The sequence below is a fragment of the Zea mays genome, chromosome 4, assembly GCF_902167145.1.
Source record: "Zea mays cultivar B73 chromosome 4, Zm-B73-REFERENCE-NAM-5.0, whole genome shotgun sequence".
Classification (NCBI taxonomy): Eukaryota; Viridiplantae; Streptophyta; class Magnoliopsida; order Poales; family Poaceae; genus Zea; species Zea mays.
Window position 1 is genome coordinate 201,766,251 of NC_050099.1, and position 9,217 is coordinate 201,775,467.

The following is a 9,217-nucleotide window of genomic DNA, read 5'->3' on the forward strand; positions in this document are numbered from 1 at the left end:
GATATCGGCTAGCTGGTTCTCGGTGCTAACATGAAACACTTCGATATCTCCCTTTTGCTGGTGGTCTCTCAAAAAATGATGTCGGATGTCTATGTGCTTTGTGCGGCTGTGCTCAACAGGATTTTCCGCCATGCGGATAGCACTCTCATTATCACATAGGAGTGGGACTTTGCTCAGATTGTAGCCAAAGTCCCTGAGGGTTTGCCTCATCCAAAGTAGTTGCGCGCAACACTGTCCTGCGGCAACGTACTCGGCCTCAGCGGTGGATAGGGCAATGGAGGTTTGTTTCTTAGAATTCCATGACACCAGGGACCTTCCTAAGAATTGGCACGTCCCCGATGTACTCTTCCTATCGACCTTACATCCAGCATAGTCGGAATCTGAATATCCAATCAAGTCAAAGGTAGACCCCTTTGGATACCAGAGTCCGAAGCAAGGCGTAGCAACTAAGTATCTAAGGATTCACTTCACTGCCACTAAGTGACATTCCTTAGGATCGGATTGAAATCTGGCACACATGCATACACTAAGCATAATATCCGGTCTACTAGCACATAAATAAAGTAAAGACCCTATCATTGACCGGTATGCTTTTTGATCAACGGACTTACCTCCTTTGTTGAGGTCGGTGTGTCCGTCGGTTCCCATCGGAGTCTTTGCGGGCTTGGCGTCCTTCATCCCAAACCGCTTTAGCAAGTCTTGCGTGTACTTCGTTTGGGAGATGAAGGTTCCGTCCTTGAGTTGCTTCACTTGGAACCCAAGGAAGTAGTTCAACTCGCCCATCATTGACATCTCGAATTTCTGCGTCATCACCCTGCTAAACTCTTCACAAGACTTTTTGTTAGTAGAACCAAATATTATGTCATCCACATAAATTTGGCACACAAAAAGATCACCGTCACAAGTCTTAGTGAAAAGAGTTGGATCGGCTTTCCCAACATTGAAAGCATTAGCAAATAAGAAATCTCTAAGGCATTCATACCATGCTCTTGGGGCTTGCTTAAGTCCATAGAGCGCCTTAGAGAGCTTACACACGTGGTCGGGGTACCGTTCATCCTCAAAGCCAGGGGGTTGCTCCACGTACACCTCCTCCTTGATTGGCCCGTTGAGGAAAGCGCTCTTCACATCCATTTGGAACAGCCTGAAAGAATGGTGAGCGGCATATGCTAGCAAAATACGAATGGACTCTAGCCTAGCCACAGGAGCAAAAGTCTCCTCAAAGTCCAAACCTGCGACTTGGGCATAACCTTTTGCCACAAGTCGAGCCTTGTTCCTTGTCACCACTCCATGCTCGTCTTGTTTGTTGCGGAACACCCACTTGGTTCCCACAACATTTTGCTTGGGACGAGGCACCAGTGTCCAAACTTCATTGCGCTTGAAGTTGTTGAGCTCCTCTTGCATGGCCAACACCCAGTCCGGATCTAGCAAGGCCTCTTCTACCCTGAAAGGCTCAATAGAAGAGACAAAGGAGTAATGCTCACAAAAATTAACTAATCGAGATCGAGTAGTTACTCCCTTGCTGATATCACCCAGAATTTGATCGACGGGATGATCCCTTTGAATCATTGCTCGAACTTGGGTTGGAGGTGCTGGTTGCGCTTCTTCCTCCATTACATGATCATCTTGTGCTCCCCCTTGATCACACGCCTCCTGTTGATGAACCTGTTCATCGTCTTGAGTTGGGGGTTGCACCATAGTTGAGGAAGAAGGTTGATCTTGCTCATCTTGTTCCTGTGGTCGCACATCACCAATCGCCATGGTTCGTATAGCGACCATCGGAACATCTTCTTCATCTATATCATCAAGATGAACAACTTGCTCTCTTGGAGAGCCATTAGTCTCATCAAATACAACGTCGCTAGAGATCTCAACCAAACCCGATGATTTGTTGAAGACTCTATACGCCTTTGTATTTGAGTCATAACCTAACAAGAACCCTTCTACAGCTTTGGGAGCAAACTTAGAATTTCTACCCTTCTTCACTAGAATGTAGCACTTGCTTCCAAATACACGAAAGTAAGATACATTGGGTTTGTTACCGGTTAGTAGCTCATATGACGTCTTCTTGAGGAGGCGGTGAAGGTAGACCCTGTTGATGGCGTGGCAAGCCGTGTTCACGGCTTTCGACCAAAAGCACTCGGGGGTCTTGAACTCTCCAAGCATCGTCCTCGTCATATCGATGAGCGTCCTGTTCTTCCTCTCTACCACACCATTTTGTTGTGGTGTGTAGGGAGCGGAGAACTCGTGCTTGATCCCTTCCTCCTCAAGGAACTCCTCCACTTGAAGGTTCTTGAACTCGGACCCGTTGTCACTTCTTATCTTCTTCACCTTGAGCTCAAACTCATTTTGAGCTCTCCTTAGAAAGCGCTTGAGGGTCCCTTGGGTTTCAGACTTATCCTGCAAAAAGAACACCCAAGTGAAGCGGGAAAAGTCATCCACAATAACTAAACCATACTTACTTCCCCCTATGCTTAGATAGGCGACGGGTCCGAAGAGGTCCATATGTAGCAGCTCCAGGGGCCTTGATGTGGTCATCACATTCTTGCTGTGATGTGCTCCTCCTACTTGTTTACCTGCCTGACAAGCTGCACAAGGTCTATCTTTTTCGAATTGCACATTAGTTAATCCTATCACGTGTTCTCCCTTTAGAATCTTGTGAAGGTTCTTCATCCCTACATGTGCTAAGCGGCGATGCCATAGCCAGCCCATGCTAGTCTTAGCAATTAAGCATGCATCTAGACCGGCCTCTTCTTTTGCAAAATCAACTAAGTAAAGTTTGCCGTCTAATACACCCTTAAAAGCTAGTGAACCATCACTTCTTCTAAAGACAGACACATCTATGTTTGTGAATAAACAATTGTATCCCATATTGCATAATTGACTCACAGATAGTAAATTATATCCCAGAGACTCAACTAAAAACACATTATAAATAGAGTGCTCATTTGAGATTGCAATTTTACCTAACCCTTTTACCTTGCCTTGGTTCCCATCACCGAAAATTATTGAATCTTGGGAATCCTTATTCTTGACGTAGGAGGTGAACATCTTCTTCTCCCCCGTCATATGGTTTGTGCATTCGCTGTCGATAATCCAGCTTGAACCCCCGGATGCATAAACCTGCAATGCAAATTTAGGCTTGGGTTTTAGGTACCCAACTCATGTTGGGTCCTACAAGGTCAGCACAAATATCCTTAGGGACCCAGATGCAAGTTTTGTCTCCCTTGCATCTTGCCCCTAATTTTCTAGCAACTATCTTCCTATCTTTTCTACAAATAGCAAATGAAGCATTTAAAGCATGATATATTGTAGAAGGTTCATTAACTTTCCTAGGAACATTTACAACATTTCTCCTAGGCATATTATGAACAACATTTCTCCTACCGACATTTCTATCATGCACATAAGAGGAACTAGAAGCAAACATGGCATGAGCATCATATGCATTACAACTCCTATAAGCATTTCTAGATTGTCTCCTATCATGATACATAAAGGCATGGTTCTTTTGCACACTACTAGCCATAGGGGCCTTCCCTTTCTCCTTTGTGGAGATGGAAGCCTTAAGGCTTGTTAAGTTCTTGGCTTCCCTCTTGAAGCCAAGCCCATCCTTAATTGAGGGGTGTCTACCAATCGTGTAGGCATCCCTAGCAAATTTTAGTTTATCAAACTCACTTTTGCTAGTCTTAAGTTGGGCATTAAGACTAGCCAATTCATCATTAAGTTTGGAAATTGAAACTAGGTGTTCACTACAAGCATCAATGTCAACATCTTTACACCTAGTGCAAATCACAACATGTTCTACACAAGATGTTAATTTACTAGATTTTTCTAGCTTAGCATTTAAATCATCATTTATGCTTTTTAGACTAGAAATTGAATCATGACATGTAGACAACTCACAAGAAAGCATTTCATTTCTCTTAATCTCTAACGCAAGTGATTTTTGTGCTTCTACAAACTTATCATGTTCTTCATATAAAAGGTCCTCTTGCTTTTCTAATAGCCTATTCTTATCATTCAAGGCATCAATCAATTCATTTATCTTATCTATCTTAGATCTATCTAAGCCCTTGAATAAGCATGAATAGTCTATGTCATCATCATCACTAGACTCATTTTCACTAGAAGAAGCATAAGTAGAGTTTTGAGTACTTACTTTCTTCTCCTTAGCCATGAGGCATGTGTGACGCTCGTTGGGGAAGAGGGATGATTTGTTGAAGGCGGTGGCGGCGAGTCCTTCATTGTCGGAGTCGGAGGAGGAGCAATCCGAGTCCCACTCCTTTCCTAGATGTGCCTCGCCCTTGGCCTTCTTGTAATTTTTCTTCTTTTCCCTCTTGCTCCCGTGCTCCTGGTCACTTTCATTATCGGGACAGTTAGCGATGAAATGACCAATATTACCGCATTTGAAGCATGAGCGCTTCCCCTTGGCTTTGGTCTTGCTTGGCTGTCCCTTGCGACCCTTAAGCGCCGTCTTGAATCTCTTGATGATGAGGGCCATTTCTTCATCATTAAGTCCGGTGGCCTCAATTTGTGCTACCCTGTTGGGTAACGCTTCCTTGCTCCTTGTTGCCTTGAGAGCAACGGGTTGAGGCTCATTGATTGGACCGTTTAGAGCGTCGTCCACGTACCTTGCTTCCTTGATCATCATTCGCCCGCTTACGAATTTTCCAAGGATTTCTTCGGGCGACATTTTGGTGTACCTGGGATTCTCACGAATGTTATTCACCAAATGAGGATCAAGAACGGTAAAGGACCTTAGCATCAATCGGACGACGTCGTGGTCCGTCCATCGTGTGCTTCCGTAGCTCCTTATTTTGTTGATAAGGGTCTTGAGCCGGTTGTATGTTTGTGTCGGCTCCTCGCCCCTTATCATCGCGAATCGTCCAAGCTCTCCCTCCACCAACTCCATCTTGGTGAGTAAGGTGACGTCGTTCCCCTCATGTGAAATCTTGAGGGTGTCACAGATCTGCTTGGCGTTATCCAAGCCACTCACTTTGTGATATTCATCCCTGCACAATGAAGCTAGAAGAACAGTAGTAGCTTGTGCATTCTTATGAATTTGCTCATTAATGAACATGGGACTATCCGAACTATCAAAGTGCATTCCACTCTCTACAATCTCCCATATACTAGGATGGAGAGAGAACAAGTGACTACGCATTTTGTGACTCCAAAATCCGTAGTCCTCTCCATCAAAATGAGGAGGTTTACCAAGTGGAATAGATAATAAATGAGCATTTGCACTTTGAGGAATACGAGAGTAATCAAAGGAAAAGTTCGAATTGACCGTTTTCTTTTTCTCGTAGTCGTCATCGTCATCCTTTTGAGAAGAAGAAGATTCGTCGCTGTCGTAGTAGACGATCTCCTTGATGCGCCTTGTCTTCTTCTTCTTCCCGTCTTTGCGCTTGTGGCTTGAGCCCAAGTCGGTAGACTTGTCATTCTTCGGCTCGTTGAAGATAGACTCCTTCTCGTTGTTGTCGACCACCATCCCCTTTCCCTTAGGATCCATCTCTTCGGGCGATTAGTCCCTTCTTGAAGAGAACGACTCTGATACCAATTGAGAGCACCTAGAGGGGGGGGTGAATAGGTGATCCTGTGAAACTTGAAAACTTAAGCCACAAAAACTTGGTTAATCGTTAGCACAATAATTGCCAAGTGGCTAGAGAGGAGTCAAAACACAATAACCACAAGAAATCAATCACAGAGATGGCACGGTGGTTATCCCGTGGTTCGGCCAAGTACAAAACTTGCCTACTCCACGTTGTGGCGTCCCAACGGACGAGAGTTGCACTCAACTCCTCTCAAGTGATCCAATGATCAACTTGAATACCACGATGTTCTTCTTTACTTTAATCTTTTCCCGTTTGCGAGGAATCTCCACAACTTGGAGTCTCTCGCCCTTACAATTGAAGTTCACAAAGAAGTACGGAGTAAGGAAGGGAAGCAACACACACAAATCCACAGCAAAATACGCACACACACGGCCAAGAATCGAGCTCAAATGACTATCTCAAAATTCTCACTAGAACGGAGCTCGAATCACTGAGAATGACAAACGAATGCGCAGAGACTGAGTGTGGATGATCAAGAATGCTCTTAGGTTGCTTGGGCTTCTCCTCCATGCGCCTAGGGGTCCCTTTTATAGCCCCAAGGCAGCTAGGAGCCGTTGAAAGCAATCTGGGAAGGCAATTCTTGCCTTCTGTCGCGTGGCGCACCGGACAGTCCGGTGCACACCGGACAGTGTCCGGTGCCCGATTTCTTTCCTTTTCCAGCGAAGACGACCGTTGGCGGCCAGAGAGCCGTTGGCGCACCGGACAGTCCGGTGCCCCTTTCTAGCCGTTGGCTCGGCCACGTGTCCCGCGCAGATCGCGCGGTCGACCGTTGGCCCGGCCGACCGTTGGCTCACCGGACAGTCCGGTGCACACCGGACAGTCCGGTGAATTATAGCCGTACGTCGCCGGTAAATTCCCGAGAGCGGCCACTTCGCTCGAACCAGCATGGCACACCGGACACTGTCCGGTGCACACCGGACAGTCCGGTGCTCCCAGACTCAGCAGAGTCTTGGCTGCTCGAGCCAAGACATTTTCAATTGGATTTTTCCTGTTTCCAGCACTTAGACACAATACATTAGTCCATAAAACAATGTACTAAGTCAGAGAAACATACCTTTATCCTTTGTTTGTACTTTGTCCACCATTTTACATTTAAGCACTTGTGTTAGACACTAAATCACCAAAATACTTAGAAATGGCCCAAGGGCACATTTCCCTTTCAGTTCCGTTGTCGCTTCTTATTTTCTTGATCCTCAAGCCGAACTCATTTTGAGCCCATCTCAAGAATCCTTTCAAAGTCTCTTGGGTTTGTGATTTTTCCTGCAAAAAGAATACCCAAGTGAAGCGAGAATAATCATCCACAATAACTAGACAGTACTTACTCCTGCCGATGCTTATGTAAGCTATCGGGCCGAATAGATCCATGTGGAGTAGCTCCAGTGGCCTGTCAGTCGTCATGATGTTCTTGTGTGGATGATGAACACCAACTTGCTTCCCTGCTTGACATGCGCTACAAATCCTGTCTTTTTCAAAATGAACAATTGTTAGTCCCAAAATGTGCTCTCCCTTTAGAAGCTTGTGAAGATTCTTCATCCCAACGTGGGCTAGTCGGCGATGCCAGAGCCAACCCATGTTAGTCTTAGCAATTAAGCAAGTGTCGAGTTCAGCTCTATTAAAATCAACTAAGTATAGCTGACCCTCTAACACTCCCTTAAATGCTACTGAATCATCACTTCTTCTAAATACAGTGACACCTATATCCGTAAAAAGACAATTGTAACCCATTTTGTATAATTGAGAAACAGAAAGCAAATTGTAATCTAAAGAATCTACAAGAAAAACATTGGAAATGGAATGGTCAGGAGATATAACAATTTTACCAAGTCCTTTGACCAAACCTTGATTTTCATCCCCAAATGTGATAGCTCTTTGGGGATCATGGTTTTTCTTGTAGGAGAACATTCTTTTCTCCCCAGTCATGTGGTTTGTGCACCCGCTATCAATTACCCAACTTGAGCCCCCGGATGCATAAACCTACAAAACAAATTTAGGCCTTGTTCTTAGGTACCCAAACGATTTTGGGTCCTTTTACATTAGAAACAAGCACCTTGGGTACCCAAACACAAGTCTTGGAGCCCTTGTGTTTGCTCCAAACATATTTGGCAACTACTTTGCCTGATTTGTTAGTGAGCACATAGGAAGCATCAAAAGTCTTAAATAAAATGTTATGATCATTTGATGCAATAGGAGTTTTCTTTTTAGGCATTTTAACATGTGTAGAATGCCTAGAGCTAGAAGCCTCATTCTTATAAATAAAAGCATGGTGAGTAGAATGAGTCTTCTTTGCATGAATTCTCCTAATCTTATCCTCAGGATAACCAACATGATATAAAATATAGCCCTTGTTATCCTGAGGCATGGGAGACTTGCCCTTAACAAAATTAGACAATCGTTTAGGAGGGGCATTAAGCTTGACATTGTCTCCCTGTTGGAAGCCAATGCCATCATTAATGCCAGGGTGTCTCCCACTATAAAGCATACTACGAGCAAATTTAAATTTTTCATTCTCTAATTCATGCTCGGAAATTTTAGCATCTAATTTTGCTATATGATCATTTTGTTGTTTAATCATAGCAAGGTGATCATGAATAGCATCTATATTAACATCTCTACATCTAGTGCTAATAGAAACATGCTCAATGGTAGATGTAGAGGGTTTGCAATCATTTAATTCAACAATCTTAGCATGTAAAATGGCATTCTCATCTCTAAGATTGGAAATAGAAACGTTGCAAACATCTAATTCCTTAGCCTTAGCAATTATTTATCATTCTCAAACTTAAGGCTAGAAAGAGAGGCATTCAATTTTTCAATCTTAGCAATTCGACTAACATTATCATTTCTAAGATTGGTAATTGAATCATCACTAATGTTTGACTTCTCAACCTTAGCAATCAAATTAGCATTCTCAATTCAAAGGTTGGAGATAGTGTCATGGCAGGTACTTAGCTCACTAGTTAATTTTTGCATTTTTCTCTACCTCCTGAGCATAAGCATTTTTAGTCTTAACATGTTTTTTGTTTTCCTTAATAAGGAAGTCCTCTTGGCTATCCAAGAGTTCATCCTTCTCATGAATAGCACTAATCAATTCATTTAATTTCTCCTTTTGTTGCATGTTAAGATTGGCAAAAAGAGTGAGCAAGTTATCCTCATCATCACTAGAATTATCCTCATCACTAGAAGTTGCATACTTAGTGGAGGATCTTGATTTTACCTTCTTCTTCTTGCCGCCCTTTGCCATGAGGCACTTGTCGCTGACGTTGGGGAAGAGAAGACCCTTGTTGACGACGATGTTTGCGGCGTCCTCATCGGAGGAGGAGTCGATGGAGCTCTCGTCGGAGTCCCACTCCCAGCAAACATGGGCATTGCCGCCCTTCTTCTTGTAGTACTTCTTCTTCTCCTTCCTTCTCCCCTTCTTGTCGTTGCCCCTGTCACTATCACTAGATAATGGACATTTAGCTATAAAGTGACCGGGCTTACCACACTTGTAGCAAACCTTCTTGGAACGGGGCTTGTAATCTCTCCCCTTCCTTTGCTTGACGATTTGGCGAAAGCTCTTGATGATAAGCGACATTTCCTCGTTGTTGAGCTTGGAGGCATCG